Consider the following 18,454-nt stretch of genomic DNA (forward strand, 5'->3'; position numbering starts at 1 on the left):
TATATATATATATATATATAGTGTAAACAACTTAGTTCGTTAAAGATAATGCAATAACAAACTCAAATTTACTCATAATAAAAGTAATATAATTAATGTGAGAGATTCTCTAACTGAAAACCATCACTATGAGCCTAAGCAATGATACAACGTCTTACCTTACGTTGCAAGAGGATCACCTTATACCCTTCATCGGTATAGAACCTGAACTACTAAGTGGATCCACTAGTGTATGTTAAAAAGCACCAAGGAATCATCTAAAAATCATGATCCTTTCTCTGTCCATGTTGGCTACATGGTTTATGGAGACTTAAGTTGTTATGAACTCGCGTCCCCATATCGGTGGTCAATGCTACTCCCAAAAATACTTAGCTCATGTGTTTAAAACAACTTTCTTCTATGGTTTGAGGTAATTGCTCAAACTTAGCTTTAAAATCTCTCTTGGAAATCATAGTTCCCTTTTTCTAAAACTAGCCAAAGGCTCTGTGGAAGTCTAGCTTCCTTTGTTTCTCAAAATGTGAAAACATTTGTAGCTCTTAAGGACTACTTAGTTCCCTTATTGATTTTGAGAAATGCACTCACTCTTTGCTCTTTGCTTTACTTGAAACTTAACTCTTAGGGATACTTAGTTCCCTTATAACTTTTGAGATTTAAACTCAACTCGTTACTCTTACCTCAACTTGTAGCTGGAGACTTAATACAAAGTTAATATGTTTGTTTAAGACTCTTGAAAACTTTAAGAATATACTTTGACTTTCTCCTTAACTTTTAGACTTGACTTTTAGCTTTCTTGACTTTGATCTTAACTTTCCTTGAATTGGATTATGGACTAAAGGATCATGATCTCATGTTTATAGATGATATCATAATGTTTAGATGTACCTTAGAGTGTTTGAATCAACTAACTAATATGGATACATCACGTAGGAACTAGTACGAAAAGATGGGGTAAGAGTGGGGTTTTCAGGTGGCCTTGGGGCTCTGAGAGGCACGGGGCGCCAGGGCCTGGCGGACAAGACACTGTCCTTAGGCGCTCTGGCTAGTGCAACGCCCCAGGGCCTCTCAGACGGGATTTCTGACTTTTTTTGTCTGGTTTTCATCTTTAAACCTTCTAAACTCCATGTATCTTTCCCCAAACACTTAGGATCACTAATATTCTTAAAAGCCAATAGGTTAGACTTGTAAAAGGCCTGAAAACACGAATCAAAACAACTAAAGGTATACTCCAACGCAACCAACAAGAGTTCAACAATTGTTCATCAAGAACTTTGATATTCATCATTTTATCTACTCTAAATGCGCTGAATTAAACACATTGGTGTGTGAGTGAAAGAAACCAAAAAAGAAAGATCTCACATCCCTTATAGGGATCACCCCCGACGAATTCTGCTCGAAGATCTTGGCATACTTGATGAATTCTTGGCCTTTTCTCCTTTCTTTTTCTTCTCTTATCTTTTCTCCCAATCCCTAAGCATCTTTCAATTTCGTACAACTGACTAAAGGCTTAGTTTTACCCCTAATAAAGCCTCAAAAGGAATTAGGAAATAGTAGGGTGAAAAGACTACTTTACCCTTACTAAAATCCGGATTGGACTTTCCTCAATCCAACAACCTAACTTCCAAAAGGCATATCTCCCTCATACGACATCGAAATCGATCAAACTCGACACCGTTGGAAAGATCTTCCCAAGGGATTTCCAACCATATAAAGAATTGACCCCAACTCCTGTTGAGCTAGAAGTTATCACCATTTGAAATTAACCAAAAACTCACTTTTTAAACTTGGAAAATTTAAAGATTTTCCCTTTATTTCCAAAAGTGATTATTTTTGGTTGCTTGACTCATTCCTAACTATTTTGAGTTACGAGATGTGACATAATTTTTGTAATTATTATGTTAAAAAAATTAAGTTTTGCATAAACTCAAAAATATAATTTGAAATATTTCAATATTGACAATCAAAAACTTAAAATACTTTAGAATTAGTAGACAATGACACATTATAGAAAAACTTAAACTCATATGGTTCATAAGCGACGATCCCGTTTAACAACCAAAGATAGTTACACATAATGTTGTAATTTTGCATATTTTCTAATTATTATGTTTTAAAAAATTAAACTACATATTTAAATAATTAAGTGATATCCCTAGTTCTCAACAAGTTAAGAGTATTTTTTTTAAAATAAAAAGGACAAGAAAGCGTTTACACATTAATATTGTAGTCTTGCGCTTCTATATTATATCGACTTGATAACTTATAAATTATTAGTGATACTTGTTATTAGTATGATCTATATTTATATAATTTTATGAATTATTGTGTTTAACAAAATTTTTAAATTTTAGATTATTAGTTTTTTTTAATATAATATGAAAATATTACAATGAAAATAGTCAAAACTCAAAATACATTATAGAGAATAATATATTATAAAAATCATACAATTCATGTAACTTATAAGTATCAATCCTAATTAATACAATAAACATTCACATACTATACATTTTCAATCAAAGATAGACCCTCTATACTTTGAAATCAAACATTCACATCTTCTATACTATAAAAATCACACAAGTTTTATCCACCAATAATGTATTTCTAATTTCTTTAAAAAAATATAAACATGGTAAAAAATGAACGTTAGTTTAGTTATGCTGTGTCTCTGAAATTTCGGTCATGGTCTAGGAGGGTACTTGTGCATTTTCCCTTAAATTTATTCAAACATAATTATTAAAAATAATTACCTAATTGGAGGTCATTAGAGTAGCAAATATAAGTAATGATTCACAATCTATCAACGATCAACATTTACCAGGTCTAATGTTTTTTTTTTGTTTTTTTTAATTAAAGAACAATTTAAGAAAAGGGCCCAGCCTAAAATTTATTATGATTTAATTTTATTTGAATATAATAATTCAAAAAATTAGTTAATTGGAGGTCATTTTAAGCAAATATAAGTAATGATTAACAATTTATCAAATCGACATAATACAAGGGATCAAAAGTGATAGGACGTCTTTGTTCTTTATGCAAGTGTTCTCCATTTATACTATGAATCCACCCTCAGTCATCAATTAAACCACACAAAATCCTCAGTATGCCTCAGTCTCCTACCAGAATCCACCACCTCCTAAAAACCCCAATCCTCAAATACCACCTCCTCCTCAAAACGACCATCACCAAACCGCTCCACTCCTACAAAACCAAAATGCATTCCATCCCCAAACCTCTCTCCATCATCAAAATCAACATACTAACCCCCAAACCTTCCCACAAAATTACCAAACTACTCAAAACTGCCCAAGTCCCTCCGTAACTCCACCTCTACCTAGAAAAACTCCTCTCAAATTTTTGTCCTAAATGAGCATGAAGTGAATGGTTTTGAGCTCGACCATTATGAGGATCAGGAAAAAGAGTGGAGGTCGAAAGAAGAGGCCACAAAAATAGCATAAAGGAGGAGATCTGAAAAGCAATGAAGGAACTTTCATGCTTTGCTGACATCGCTAGTTTGAACTACAAGGACTTATGCATTCATCCGAATCTGGACCTCCCAGAAGGGTTCAAAATGCCAAAGTTTGACAATTTTGGAGGAACAAGGAATCCCTTAGTGCACCTGAGGGATGACTATGACCATTTTGTATGAGTTGGGAGGGATGAAACTGTGCTAATGCAACTTTTTAGCCGAAGTTTGAGCGGGGAAGCTTTGGAATGGTTTACGTCTCACTAGACCAGACAGTGGCCCAGCTGGAATGCTTTGGCTAAGGACTCATCGAACGGTTTGCCTACAATGTAGAGATCGTCCCTGATTGTTATTCCTTAGAAAAGATGAAACAAAAACCTAATGAAAGCTTTAGAGAGTTTTCGTACAGGTGGCGCAAGGAGATAGCTAGAGTATGACCTCCTATGTCTGGAAAAGAGATAGTTGAAGTGTTTGTGCGGGTGTAAGAGCCCGAATACTATGACAGAATTATGTTGCTCGTTGGAGTAAAATTTGCTGAGATAGTCAAGGTTGGTGAGACTATCGAGGATGGGTTGAAAATCGGGAAGATTGCTCGTGTTGCTGCGTCGTCTGGATCATAGAGTTTGTTGATGAAGAAAAGAGAAGATGCTTGTCCTGTCTCTTACGAGGGAAGGAAGACCCCCAAAAGATATCATCCTACCCAGGTCGTCCTCGACCTTCCTAGAATTCTTACCAGGCTTGCTATACGCAAGCTGGTTATGAAAATACTCCTCCTCCCATCCACCAAAATGCTACCTTCACATACCAAAATGCCCCACCCTTAATTACAAAAATCCATCTCCGGTTTATCGAAATTCTCCTCCACTTTACCAAATTCCATCTCCCATTTAGCAAAATGATGCTCCTAACTGTGTCAATGTGCACTCAAGCTACAAAGCACCCCCCAGTATGTCAAGTTCAATCACCTCTCTACCAAAATACCTCTACGAATTACCAAGCTCCATTGTCAAATTATCAAACAAATCATTATCAAAGAAACCAACCTCCATGTACAAATACCCAAAATTATCAACAGATGCCTCCTCCCCAACAAGGAAACTATGTTCCCTCTCGACTCTGATTCGAGAAGAACCCGCCCCCCCCAGAAACTTTACCGCGCTCACTGAAAGTCGTACAAAGTTGTATGAGCAACTAGCTGCAGTTGGATATATTCACCCGGTGAGGCCCAAGCTAGTGGATACTAGTTCCAAATTCTACAAACCCGATCAAAGGTGTGCGCATCACTCCAATAGTGTTGGACATGATACTGAGGATTATATCAACCTCAAGCACAAGATTCAAGATCTGATCGACCAAGAAGTGGTTTCTCTTTAAATAGTCGCTCGTAATGTCAACACTAATCCTTTGCCGAATCATGGAGGCTTCAATATCAACAAGATAGAGACGGATGATGACCGGTGCATGAAAGAAGCGATAGTTTTGATTGTTTATGATGAGCTGGAAAGAGTAGTGGCTTCGATGAGTAACAAGGATAAAAAAGAGTTCGTAATTCTAACACCTGCAAAGGTTGTTGCCTTGGTAGCAATTGAAACTACCGCTAGGCAGACGTTTGTGATCAAAACTTCTTCAGCTCAGGGTATGATGAGGTCTGGCAGGTGTTATACTCCAGAAGAATTGGCTCATCGAGGGCAAAAGAAGGACCTAGGAAAGAGGACAATAAGCGAAGGCGACCGAAGAATTCTGGAGAAAGATGTAGTTGAAGGACTACTTGATTTTCAAGCATTTGGAGAAAACCCCGGCTCAGAGTTCGTGTGGGCCTTGTTGCTGAGTTCGCAGTTACATAGGAAAGCCTTGATTAAGGCTTTGGATGATATATATGTGTTCGTGGGCACAACAGCAATAATGTAGCGACTATGATCAACCGGGTCATCCGAGGACATCATATCAGCTGCTGTGATGAAGAGTTGCCCTTCGAAAGGAGGATGCACAACAAAGCCTTGAAGGTCACGGTCAAATTTCAAGAAAGGATTATAAACCGTGTCTTGGTATATGATGGGTATGGTCTCAATATTTGTCCAATGTCGACTCTGAAGCAGTTAAAGTTTGATTTGGGGAAGCTAGAACAAATTCAAGCCAACGTGAGAGCTTTTGATGGGGTGCAGAGAGACACATTGTGATCGGTAAACCTGGTCATTCAGATGGGTACTGTAGAGTTCAACGCCAAGTTTCAGGTCCTGGATATGGACACTAGCTACAGTATTCTTCTGGGAAGGCAATTCATCCACATGGTTGGGGCTATTCCTTCTACTCTTCACCAGATGATGAAGCTTATTTGGAAGGACCAAGAACTGGTTTTTCACACGAAAGGAGTCACTCAGGCAGGCAGGCGCCAATTATTGATACACCGATTTCTACACGGTGGAGCTGGTAAAAGCCACCGGCAAGGATTTGGCCCCATAATATCCTATGCCTTCTATGTACAAGATGATTGCCACTGTGATGCTGCAGAATGGGTTCGAGCTAGGTTTTGGATTAGGAAGGAATTCCCAAGGAATTATTGAGCCTATTCAAGTTCCTGTCAAAGAAGCGAGATATGGTTTAGGGTACGTCCCCACAAATGATTAGATGAAAATGAAGAAGAACAGTGATCAAGCATTGGCTAGGCCAATCCCTCATATGTACCAATAATTTCCAGTCCGGGAGTATGTCGATCGTGATGCTTTGACAAAGTGGACTGAATAATGTCAGATAGCTTTCGATGCTATCAAGAATTACTTGTCCAATCCACAAGTGTTGGTTCCTCCACGAGAAGGTTGTCCATTGTTGCTATATTTGTTTGTTTCAGATAACACATTTGGATGCGTACTCAGTCAACATGACGAGACAGTGAAAAAGGAACGAGCTATTTATTACATAAGCAAGAAGTTCACTCCATACGAGTCTCGGTATACTCTTTTGGAGAGAACGTGTTGTGCCTTGACTTGGATTGCTCAGAAGTTGAGACATTTTTTGTCTTCTTATGCCACATACCTCATTTCAGGGATAGACCCATTGAAGTACATTTTCCAGAAAGTGATGTCGACTGGAAAGTTCGCTAAATGGAAAATGCTTTTGAGTGAATTTTATATTGTCTTTGTAACCTAGAAGGTGATAAAAGCACAGGCCTTGGCTGACCATCTTGCAGAAAATCCTGTTGATGAAGAGTATGAACCGCTCAAGACTTATTTTCCCAATTAAGAGGTATGGTTTGTGGGTGAAGATATTTCTGAAACATATCCTGGTTGGAGGGTATTTTTCGATGGAGCGGCGAATCACAAGGAAAAAGGTATTGGGGCGGTCTTAGTTCAGAATTCGGTCAACACTATCCTGTGGCGGCCAAACAACCATTTAACTGCACGAACAACATGGACGAATATGAAGCATGCATTCCTTGGTTGAAGATGGCCATCGATATGAATGTCCACTAGTTTCTGGTTATTGGAGATTCAGATTCGTTGATTCATCAAGTTCAAGGAGAATGGGTCGTGAAGAACCTGAAAATCACGCCGTATGTGCAATATATACAGAATTTGTGCAGATGATTTCGTAAGATTGAGTTCAAACATACTCCCAAAACACAGAATGAGTTGGCTGATCCTCTTGCCACCATTGCTACAGTGATCAGACATCCAAATACTGATTATATTGATCCTTTAGATATAGAGATAAAGGAGCAGCCAGTTCATTGTTCCCATGTACAAGCGGAACCAGACGGTTTGCCATGGTATTTTGATATCAAGAAATTTTTAGAGTTTGGAACTTTTCCTGATAATTCGACATTTAACTAGAAGAAGTCGATACACCGTTTGGACCTCAACTTCTTTCTAAGTGGGTAAGTAATTTATAGGAGGACTCTAGATTTTGGTCTTCTCAGATGTATCGATGCTGCTGAAGTTGTGAAGCTTATTGAACAAATACACGCCGGAGTCTGTGATACACATATGAATGGACTCACTTTGGCGAGGAATATCCTTCGAGCCGGTTATTTTTGGATGACTATGGAGCATGAATGTTGCAAGTTTGTGCAGAAATGTCATAAATGTCAAGTGCATGGTGATTTAATCTGAGTGCCGCCTCACGAACTCAATGCTATGAGTTCATCTTGGTCGTTTGTACCTTGGGGCATGGATGTCCTCGGTCTGATAGATCCAGCACCTTCTAATGGACATAGATTGATTTTGGTTGCTATTGACTACTTCACCAAGTGAGTGAAAGTAGCTTCGTACAAGTTGGTGACTAAGAAAGTTATGGATGATTTTGTTTGCAACAATCTGATATGCCGGTTTGGAGTACCGGAATCCATCATTACTGATAATAGTGTGAATCTCAACAGTCATTTGATGAGAGATATATGTGAGCAGTTTAAGATTACTCATCAAAACTCAACCGCTTATCGACCTCAAATGAATGGAGCTGTAGAGGCCGCCAATAAGAACATCAAGAAGATTATGAGGAAAATGATTGACAATCACCGAAATTGGCATGAAATGTTTCCATATGCTTTGTTGGGATACCGAACGACTGTCAGAATGTCAATTGGAGCTACTCCATATTTGTTGGTTAATGGGAAAAAAGCAGTCATACACGCTGAAGTCGAGATACCATCCTTGAGAATCATCCAAGAAGATGAATAGAGTAATATTGAGTGATTCAGCAAGCAGATTGACCCATTAACCTTGATTGACGAGAAGAGAATGGTTGTTGTTTGTCATGGTTAGCTATATCGACAAAGAATGATTCGTGTTTTTCACAAGAGAGTAAGAGCCATAAATTTTGAAATGGGTCAATTGGTCATTAAACACATTTTCCTCACCAGAATGAGTATAAAGGAAAATTGGTACCGAATTAGCACGGACCTTACATGGTTCCCAAGGTATTATCTAGAGGCACCTTCATCCTGTCTGAGATGGATGGCACTGCATGGCCGAGAACAATCAACTGAGATGCTATCAAGAGATATTACGTGTGAAGTTTCATTTTGTATTTCTCTCATTTCCCTGTAATAGTTCAATATGCTTGTATTTGCTTTGTTTAAAATGTTATCCCTTTTGAAATGAACTACGTCTGACCTGAATTTTAAAAAATGAGATACGTAGGTGTCTATGTTGGCCTCAATCACACCATTATCACATTTTAATATTTCTTATCGGCCTCAGTTGGTTTTCCTTTGTAAAATTTCTTATTGATGTTAACCTTTAAGGGGAACTACGCTTGACCTGATTCCTGCCTCAATGGGATACATAGGCGCCACAAGGGTTCGGTAATATTCCAGTAAGATTTCTATTCCTCTTTATGATAGAAACTAGGACTGAATTTTTGAGAGGGACTAAAAAATTCTCGAGAAGAATATTTTTCCTCAACAAGTCGAGACTGAAGTCACTTCAAAGCTTTCAACTGGGACAGAATTTTTGAGAGGATCTCAAGAATTCGGTGATCAGCTCACTGACTGTTGAAGATAAGTCGAGACATGTAACTGAGATAGAAATTTTGAGGATGGCCTCATAATTATGACATAGTTTTGTCGGCAGTCTAGAGTGACTTGGAATACTCTCCAGCGAATAATTAGATAGATCTCCAAGCATCAGACTCAAAGAAGTTCATTAAGCCTGGCGTGACTTGATACTTGACAGTAACCTTTTTCAAAATACTACTTTTCGAAAATTTATTCTTTGTTAAGATTTTCCCTTTATGTTTCATTTGTTTTGGCATAAAATATTTTGTATTATCTATCAAGAGTCGGGAGATCATAAAATCAATCGGAGATAGCAGTACAAGGAGCATAAAACTGAAGTAATCAACACAGATCAGTTTGTTTTAAAATTAACAATTTTTCTGTGAATGCAGGTTTATGGGTTTGCTATGAAATTAGCAAATTCCTCCGACGATGAATATGGAGAAATCAAGGGGGAAATATCTCTCCCAAAATTTTCAATTTTTCTATGGATACAGGAATTATTTATATTGCTTGTATCGAAAACATGGGAATGTGAACAACATTGTTTCATCCAATTCCCAATAGTATGAAGTCTATAGTAAAGATACAACTATGTTCAGGAATAAATCAAATGAAACCCCTGTAAAAACATTTTGCGGTTTTCATAAAGGACGTCATTTGCATCATATAATTAGGCATGACAGTATTACTACCCAGAGGGTCATTTTATTTGTATTGTCAATTGAGATGATATGCTACATGGAGAGTCATTTTGTTTTTATTATCGACTTAGATGATGCATTACCTTGAGGTTCAGTTTACTGTATTTTCAATTGAGACGATGTCACTATCCAGGGGGCACCCAGAAGATCACTGTGTTGCTTGATTGAAGCACAATCTTCATTTGGTACCAAAGATAATTCATGCATCGCAGGAAGATATTCATGCCTCGCGGAAAATCATGCATCGCAGGAAGATAATCATGCCTCACGGGAAATCATGCATCGCGAGAAGCTATTCATGCCTCGAAGAAATTCTTACATCACGAGAAGATATTCATGTCTCGCGATAAGATATTCATGCATTGCGGAAGATAATACATCGCGAAGAAGAAGTCATGCATCGAAAGAAGATATTCATGCATTGTGGGAAAATGTCATGCATCCCGAGAAAATATTCATGCACCGCGGAAAGTCATGCATCGCGAAAAGATATACATGCATCGCGGAAAAGTCAAGCATTGCAGAGAAGAAGTCATGCATTGGAAGAGAAATTCATGCATTGCGAGATAATATTCATATGCCATCGCGGAAAATCATGCATCACGAGAAGATATCATGTATCGCGGAAAATCATGCATCACGAGAAGATATCATGTATCGCGGAAAATCATGCATCGCTAGAAGACATTCTTGCATTGTGGGAAAATGCCATGCATATGAATTGCGTAAAGTCATGCATCGCGAATAGATATTCATGCGTCGGGGAAAGAAGTCATACATTGCAAGAGAAGAAATTCATGCATCGTTGAAAATATCATGCATCGCGAAAGGAAATCATGCATTGCAAGAGATGAAATTCATGCATCGCGGAAAAGATATCGTGCATTGCAAGAGAAGGAGATCGTGCATCCCAAGAGAAGGATATATTTACCCATCATAAGAAATCAAGTCAATTGCATCCCTTTATTTGGCAAGAGTAAACACCAAGAGAATTATTGAAGACGACATAGAGAGAACTCTTGACACACTGCATCAGTTTTTATTTAATTTGACATCAAATGAAGAAGTGCATTGAAGATTATATTACAGCTATAAGATTTAAGCTTTATTTTCTTTACGTCAAATCCAAGAGAGTTGACGTCAAATGTTGAAGGCGAGTAATTAAGTGTGAACATGGTAAAAGACACTATCTCCTATTTGAATTGCATTTTATACTAATGAGTTTTATCTAACTCTTTGTCGAGAGAATCCGAAAGGATGAATTCTCCAAAAACCACAAGTGTGGATAACATCAAAAAGGATGCAGCACAACGTAGAACTTTTTCTTAGAAGTGAACAGGGAAATAGTTTGAAGAGGCGTGTCAAACTCTTAGGACGCGAGAAGAGGAGCAACTTCCACTACAATCAAATCACACTTCTATCATAAGGCATGTGGGTTTTTCTTTAGATTTCTCGGTTTCGGTCTCGCATCCAGAAATTTTAGAATCCGCCGGAAGCAAGTCTCCAATCTAAGTGGCAATGGACCAAGAGCTTTAGAAATTATGTCCGTGTAAGTTCATACCTATGGATGTGAAGAGCTCCACATTCTTGGCTAAGAGGTTACAAGCCTCCTTTTCATACTCGATTTAATTTGTCACTTGTATAGAACCAAATGTTATCTAGCATAATAGGTTTTCTTTTCAAGCGATCGAGTCAAACTACAAACAGCCCGATTCCTAAGGTTTAAGGATATGTAGGCGGGTTCAACGTTGAAAACTTGGATGTATTCTAACATTCGCTCTTGAATATTATTCCCGAGCATCCTAGTCCGCTCATAATTTAGTACCGGAGTGACTTTCCAATTCTTTCACAATTGCGCATTAAATCAAGCGTATCGATCTACAAGTGGCCTGAATTCTCATATAGCCTGAGATATGTAGGAGACCCATTTTCAAGGCTCGTCCATAATTCCTAAAGTCTGTGTCAAATCCCATTCCTAAAGACGCAAGCGTAGTCGGTCAAATCATATCTGTCAGATTCATTTTCCTCGAATTTCTTGCATCAATTCAAGTAAAACGAGAGACAATTGTTGACACCCAATCTTGACCCTCTACAACAAGAATTAATTCACGAGTTTCTTAAATTTTCAAACGAGTTGAAATAGTTGACTTTATAGATTCAAATATTTTTTTCAAGTCTTTAAAAGTAGCTTCAGTCGATTTTTATAGTTTGAAGTGATATACATTCTTACATGTTTTATATAATTAGTTTATTTTATGAAATATTCGAAAATCGCATCAAAAAGATTTTTAGTTTTATTTAACTCTTTATATAAATTAGTTTTAGTAGCTTGTAGTTGGATCCTTTGTTTATAGTTAAACTTATTAGTTTATCTTGTTATGGTGTAAGTACTTTATTTGTTTTATATAATTTTATATGTTGTTAGTATATTTTATGATTATTTGAAAATCGTCTCAAGAGATTCTTTTTTTGTTTGAATATTTTACTATGTAATTTAGTCATATAATAGTCTATATCTTTGGATTAGTTACTTTACAATTAGGTCGACTAATTTATTTCGTTAAACTTAAGAAGCTCACTAAAGTAATTTATCTTAATTCATTTTAATTTCCATTGTCTTTAAACCTACTTTAAGGGCCAAATGTTGAGCGCTTTTCTCTGTTGAATTTCAGCAGCCCGCGCCAAATATCCCGGACCAATCTCCCTTCACAATGAAGAAACCCAGAAGTCCAACAACAAAATTCCCATCTCCTAGAAGCCCACTCCAAATTTTCCTCAATCTACTCTTTCAATGAACCGACCCGCTCCATACCCACACGCTCTTCTTCTCCCTCTTCGCGTGACAAACCAGCAGCAGCAACCCCTTCCTTGCGCGTCCATCTCCAAACGCTGTTTTGAAGAGAATCAACTCTCCAACGTCTTTTTCACCTTTTTCTTCTAGCCGCCTGCAACTCTCATCCTTGCAACAACAAAAGCAACATGCGAATCGTCCTGGGCAACATTAGATGTCTCCACGTCAAGCTGCAACGACGGATGGAGAAATCTGAACCGTCCACGCTACCCTTGCAGTCTGAATTTAAGGGGATTTGGATGATTTCTCGTGCAAAGTCAGCTTTTCCCTCTCTTTGGAGAATAAAAATTTTAAATTGGAGGATGAATTCGGAATCCCAATATGCCTTTTCCCTCCCAATTCAAAAAAACCTAATCCGTCCCTATAAATATTCTCTTCTTTTACATAGGGAGGATTCTTTTAGAGGATGGAAAAAAAAAAGTTGCAAAAAAGTTACATAGAAAAATCTTTCCAAAGTCAAAAAATCTTTCAAAAGTATACTTTTGGGATATATTGATTTTCTCTTTTCTGTTTGTTGTGGGTTCTGAAAGCTTGTTAGATTTTGCGAGATCGTATTTCTGTGTGAAACCATCCTCTCCCACTCGTCCACTTTGAGTTCGCTGCTATGAAAGAGGTAAAATGATTCTCTGTTACATTTTAGCTCTTCTTTGTTCATTTTTGAATCATGAATGTTGTGAGTTTTTTTTCGAGGGAAACAATGAGCTACTATTCTAAAGTCATTTATTAGTTTCGATAAAGCTCGAGTCTCCATTTAGTTTTGCATTAGTAGTCTACTGTTCTGTGGTTTCAACTCGAGTATTGATGGTTGTTGGTTCTGTTTCTCCTCTATGGTTCATATCTTTGACTAATGTTCTCTTTTCTTTGATACGGAATGCTAGTGTTCTTTCGCCTGTTTCCATATAGTTAAGTCAGTTTTGAATGAGTCCGTTAAGTATTTTGGTTATCATACACTCTGTTTGATGGTTGTTTTCTTTCTTATCAGTAGCTTATCAGAACTTCTTATACCTGTTATTGTTGTTGTTGTTTATAGTTTTGTTTTAGGATGGATTTGAGGCTGAGTATTTTATCATATTTAAGAGATTACATGTTGGATTTGACCGAATCACTCCCTCTAAACACCTAAATTTATAGTGTTATAAGCTAACATCCCCAAGCTCCCATAGATAGAGTTCTTCCTGTTTATTAGCATTTATTTTCTTATATGTGCAATCCATTGATTTCTTCTTTTAAAATTAATTGCCGGTGGTTTGGTTATGTGTTGTATGGTCATCGTATTGGTTCATTGAAATGAGAGAATGAGTTTATGTCCAAGTTCATTCAATTAATGTAAAAAATGAAACTTCAGAACATGTGGAAAGATGAAACCATTTTGTATCTAATTAAATTGTCTGGAAAGATGGAATCAATTTGTATATAACTAATTTGTTATCCTTCTCTGTTTTGTACTTGCCCAATATTGATTTTAATCTTGTGATAGGTGATAGTCTTGATTAAAAGTTTTTTTAGTTAATATCTCATATAACTTTTGATCTAAAGCTTTATACTTGGTCACTCACTGCTTAATTGTGTCTTATTTTCATTAAATATGAGTTCTTTGTTGAATCTTAATGCCTAATTCTTGCTTAGCAAGTTGGAGTTAGAGGCTAAGTCCATGTTCATTTAACTTTTAACCAAGTGTTTTTAAGATAGTCTTTGTTATTACCTAAAGTTGTTTTCTTCCATGACTCACTTCCTTCACCTAGTAAAGAAGTCTAACTATGTATTATCGAAATACATAAAAAATGAAACAAAAATGAAGAAATAACTAGTTTGAAGATTTGCATCCCTCCATTATTTACTATGGAATTGTGGATGTAAATTTTTTCATTCGGATCTTGTTCAAAGATTGTTTGTTATTTACAGTTGATTCCTAAAAAAATGTGTGAAATGTATTAAAAAGAAAGGGGATATTTGTCTTCTCCTTCCGCTCATCTCTGTTTGGTTTGTTCACTAGCATTTTTTACCACCTTATGAGATTGATTAGAAGTGTTCATCATCTATATTCGTCCTTAGAGTAAAATAATAGTTTTAGTTCGGGTCATATAAGCACCCGCTAAGTGTTCAATACTTTGGGGCCTGCTAATTATTTTTCAGCATGCATTAGTTATTTAAAACCGCAGTGACTCTGCTATCTTTACCTAAAATTGAAGATATTTTTCCTATTTGTTACTTTGCTTTCTATTTCAGTGGCCGATATGGTGGTTTTGCTTAACAACATCCTTATCTTTTGCAAATCTTGTATTTATCCATGCATAACATTGTTAAATTTTCTTCAAATAGAGTCGGTCAGAAATCATGTGATTTTTATTATTTGCTATTATGCAGTATTTTCCTTTTGATATTTTGAGAATTTTGTTAATTAATAATTGTGTATTCCCTGGAATATGTACATACATACATACATACATACATACATACATACATACATACATATATATATATATATATATATATATATATATATATATAAACATGTGTGTTGTTTAATGTCGTAGTTTGTTTATGAACTTTGTCATTGTTAATTTTGCTCCTTTGTTCTCTCCCTATAAAGCCACTTGTTTCTGTATAATTTGGATTTCTTAAGTGGGTTTCATCTTTGAATTCCGTCTTGTTTAAGTTACATCTCATTTATTTTATTTCCTGTTATGCTAATTTCTCGTCATTTTATTGCATGTAAAATCCACCCGAATTCGCCAAAAACTCATTTTATTTCTTCCGTTCTGAGTTGGCCATGGAGTTCCAAATTTCCTCCTCTCGAGTCAAACCTACAAAGCCGATGAACAGGTCCCGAAATGAAGGAAACCAAAGTAGAAGAATTTGAAGAGATGGGGCAAAAAGGACCCCAATTTTATTTCTTAAAATTTTTGTATATTTATTAGTTTTGGGCCTAAGCCCTTGTTATTTTGTATTATTATTTATTTATCTTGTTAATTTATGACATGTACAATCAAAATGGGCCTAAGGCCCAAAACGAAATGGGTCCAAATACCGGTCCAGGCGTACAGAGCCGGATTTGAACCCAAGGTGCTCTCTCTCTCTCTCTCTCTCTCTCTCTCTCTCTCTTTACTTTACTGTTTACTGGCCGATTGATACTTGTTATTAGCTTTAAGGTTAGAAAAATTCAAATTCCATGAAAGGCGCTTCATTTCGTTTTTAACAAAATAACTAAATTGATCGTTTCTTAATATACTTAAAAATTAAATTTTACAAGTCAAAGTCTCAATTGGATAGTGAAATTAACACTTCACTTTTCAAACAACTCCAGATAATATTCCTTATCGCAAAATTAAGTTAAGGTTTAGCTAAACAAGTAAGTTGTTGGATAATCGCTAGTTAGCAAATATTTTAGGTGTCTTAAACACCATCCTAATATATAAATAGGAATCCCAGAACGCCATTACTGTTTTAAACTATTGAAAAAATAGTTTTCTTGATTTTTCTTAAAAATTAAGTGGCTACTCTCAAAAAGTCAAAAACTTATAAAAAGTATTTTCCTAAAGCGTAAAATAGAATGGCGACTCTGCTGGGGACTTTGAAGGATTCTAACCCTAAAACAACATGTTTTGGCTATGTGAAATTAACTTTTTATTTGTTTATTTATCGCTTTATTAAATTGTTGCACTTTCATGGCATAACATCTTCCGTCAAACGACGACTATTTTTTACTATCACTTAAAGGATGATTATGCGGGCTCGCAGTCATTTGTTAACCAAATTATTCTCGGGGCACCATGCCGAATGTAATTGGCTACTTGATAGTCAACGGTCGTTAATTTTCCCAGCCTAAGTAATCAGCTTGGGTCATCCTTTCCACTATAAATAAAACATACTCCTAGTCAAACTAAGATAAAGCTAAATAAAATCCTAAAAGTAGCGCATTGATCTAATATAAACAAACACCCAATAAGTGTTGGACCCATTAAAAAGACCGGTCTGAGTCCAAAGAGCCCACGGCTCGATAAGACGATCATACTTATATTCTAATTGAATAATGTTTGTGTGTTTGACGGATTATTGTGTCTTATGGGAGGGAGGCAACTAAATCTTTGTATGTTCTTGTAGATGTCAAGTCAATTTTTAAGTTCCAAAATGGTCATTGAGACACCTGATATTCTTCGTGTGGTGGAACAACCTCAATGACTTTTACAAGAGAGAAATCGCGATTCACTTGGGCCACCTACCTTCGATAATAGACTTCAAGGTTTGGGACATCTTTATCGAGATAATTACTCGGTTTTGGGATGACAAAAGGATGGTTTTACGATTTGAAGATGTCAAAATAACATCAACAATAGAGAAAATAAAGATTGTTTGAATTCCATCGGAACGTGTGGAAAGAGAACAAAATATCCAAATCATCACATCCTGCTAACAGTTAGGTCGACTAGTGCAAAACTGAAAGGCATCTTAATGCTAGTGGACGCGAACTGGTTGGATTCTCAAATTATAACACTAATGTGATTTTTTGAAAGGTTGAGGCACGACAGCTATTTCAGATTATTTCTGAAAGAGTTCCATAATCATAGTACTTGGATACAGACTCAGACTATCGCATTCTCCGCGTGCTTTTTAGAAATGATGGTGTTCCCTCAAGATGAAGGAAATAGATCGATACCCGGATTGTAATTGTTGTAGACGCTATCATCAGAGGGATTGGCAAAGAATAAGAAGCAAAGAAACACTATAGTTTGGCCTCGATTATGTAAGAATGGATTCCAATTTTACCAAGGGTGCAACATATTACTTCAGCGGTGGATGACTGAACATCTGTTTAAAAAAGACGGCAACTAGCAACAGGAGTTGTCCAAGCCGACCCAGATGAGTCCCCTTTACAATTAAGAATTTTATCGAAGCATCCGCAAGTTCCCAATTAACACCACGAGGGATGCATGGTGAAGGTATTCTATGACCTGAGAGAAGAAGACATACAGTGGATGTTGCAGAACTTTATGTCACAGAAAGATAGAGGCTCAGGGGGCCAAACGTCCTTTTTTGGTCCTTCTTGGCATCAGAGGAATGCGACCCTACAATTTAGCTAGGGTGATGCGGCGATTTGGTAGTAGACAAATCACACCTGTCCAAGGGATACTAGATCCTTCGTCTTTGATTAAAATGGGTGTGTTAAGATAGCTTTCGCCATAACCATCCTCTAAAAATGGGTCGGGTGCGTCAACATGAAGGGAAGTGTTGCTGAAAACATGTATGGAGCGGGATATGTTGATGAGTAAAAAAATTGCTGCAAGATGATTTGCATGGTTTAGTGAACCCGACACCACGCATGGGTCGAGAAATTAAAGACGTCCAAATGAGGCTCCAGATCTATGCACATCATTTTCAGCATGAATGGGACCAAAGGGAACAGGAATTTTAATGAAGATAGAAAGAGTACCAATCTAGAGAATTTGAAAGCCAGAGGGCCTTAACAGTGATGTCACAAGAGTTAACCGATGCGAGGGTATGTTTGATGCGTCTAGAAACAACCGTGGATGAGCAGATCAGCACTCTCCGCGCCGTGCTTCCAAAGTTGTGTTTGCTGAGCCATACGTGGTAACAAACAATTACATCATCTGTGAAGAGGTAGAAAAAGCAAGAGGAGGAGCAGGACCGTCAACTTTCTAATTCCCCTGCGTGGGATTATTTTCGATTTGTATTTGCAGTGTATTACCCTTGCCGAAATATGTACCCCCATTTTGGTTAAAACTTTGTAACGAATTATATAATTATTTGTGAAGCATATTTGGGGGGTGCAACAATCTATTTTAAATGACGCAATACATCCTTCAGATCATTAGGCTTACCCTTGGCACAAAAGGGCCACAGGCATGATTAGGACGTAATATGTGTGTTTTTAACTGTTTATGTTATATGTTGTTTTGAATGAGGGCATCGTTACACCACTCCAT

The sequence above is a fragment of the Solanum pennellii genome, chromosome 12, assembly GCF_001406875.1.
Source record: "Solanum pennellii chromosome 12, SPENNV200".
Lineage (NCBI taxonomy): Eukaryota > Viridiplantae > Streptophyta > Magnoliopsida > Solanales > Solanaceae > Solanum > Solanum pennellii.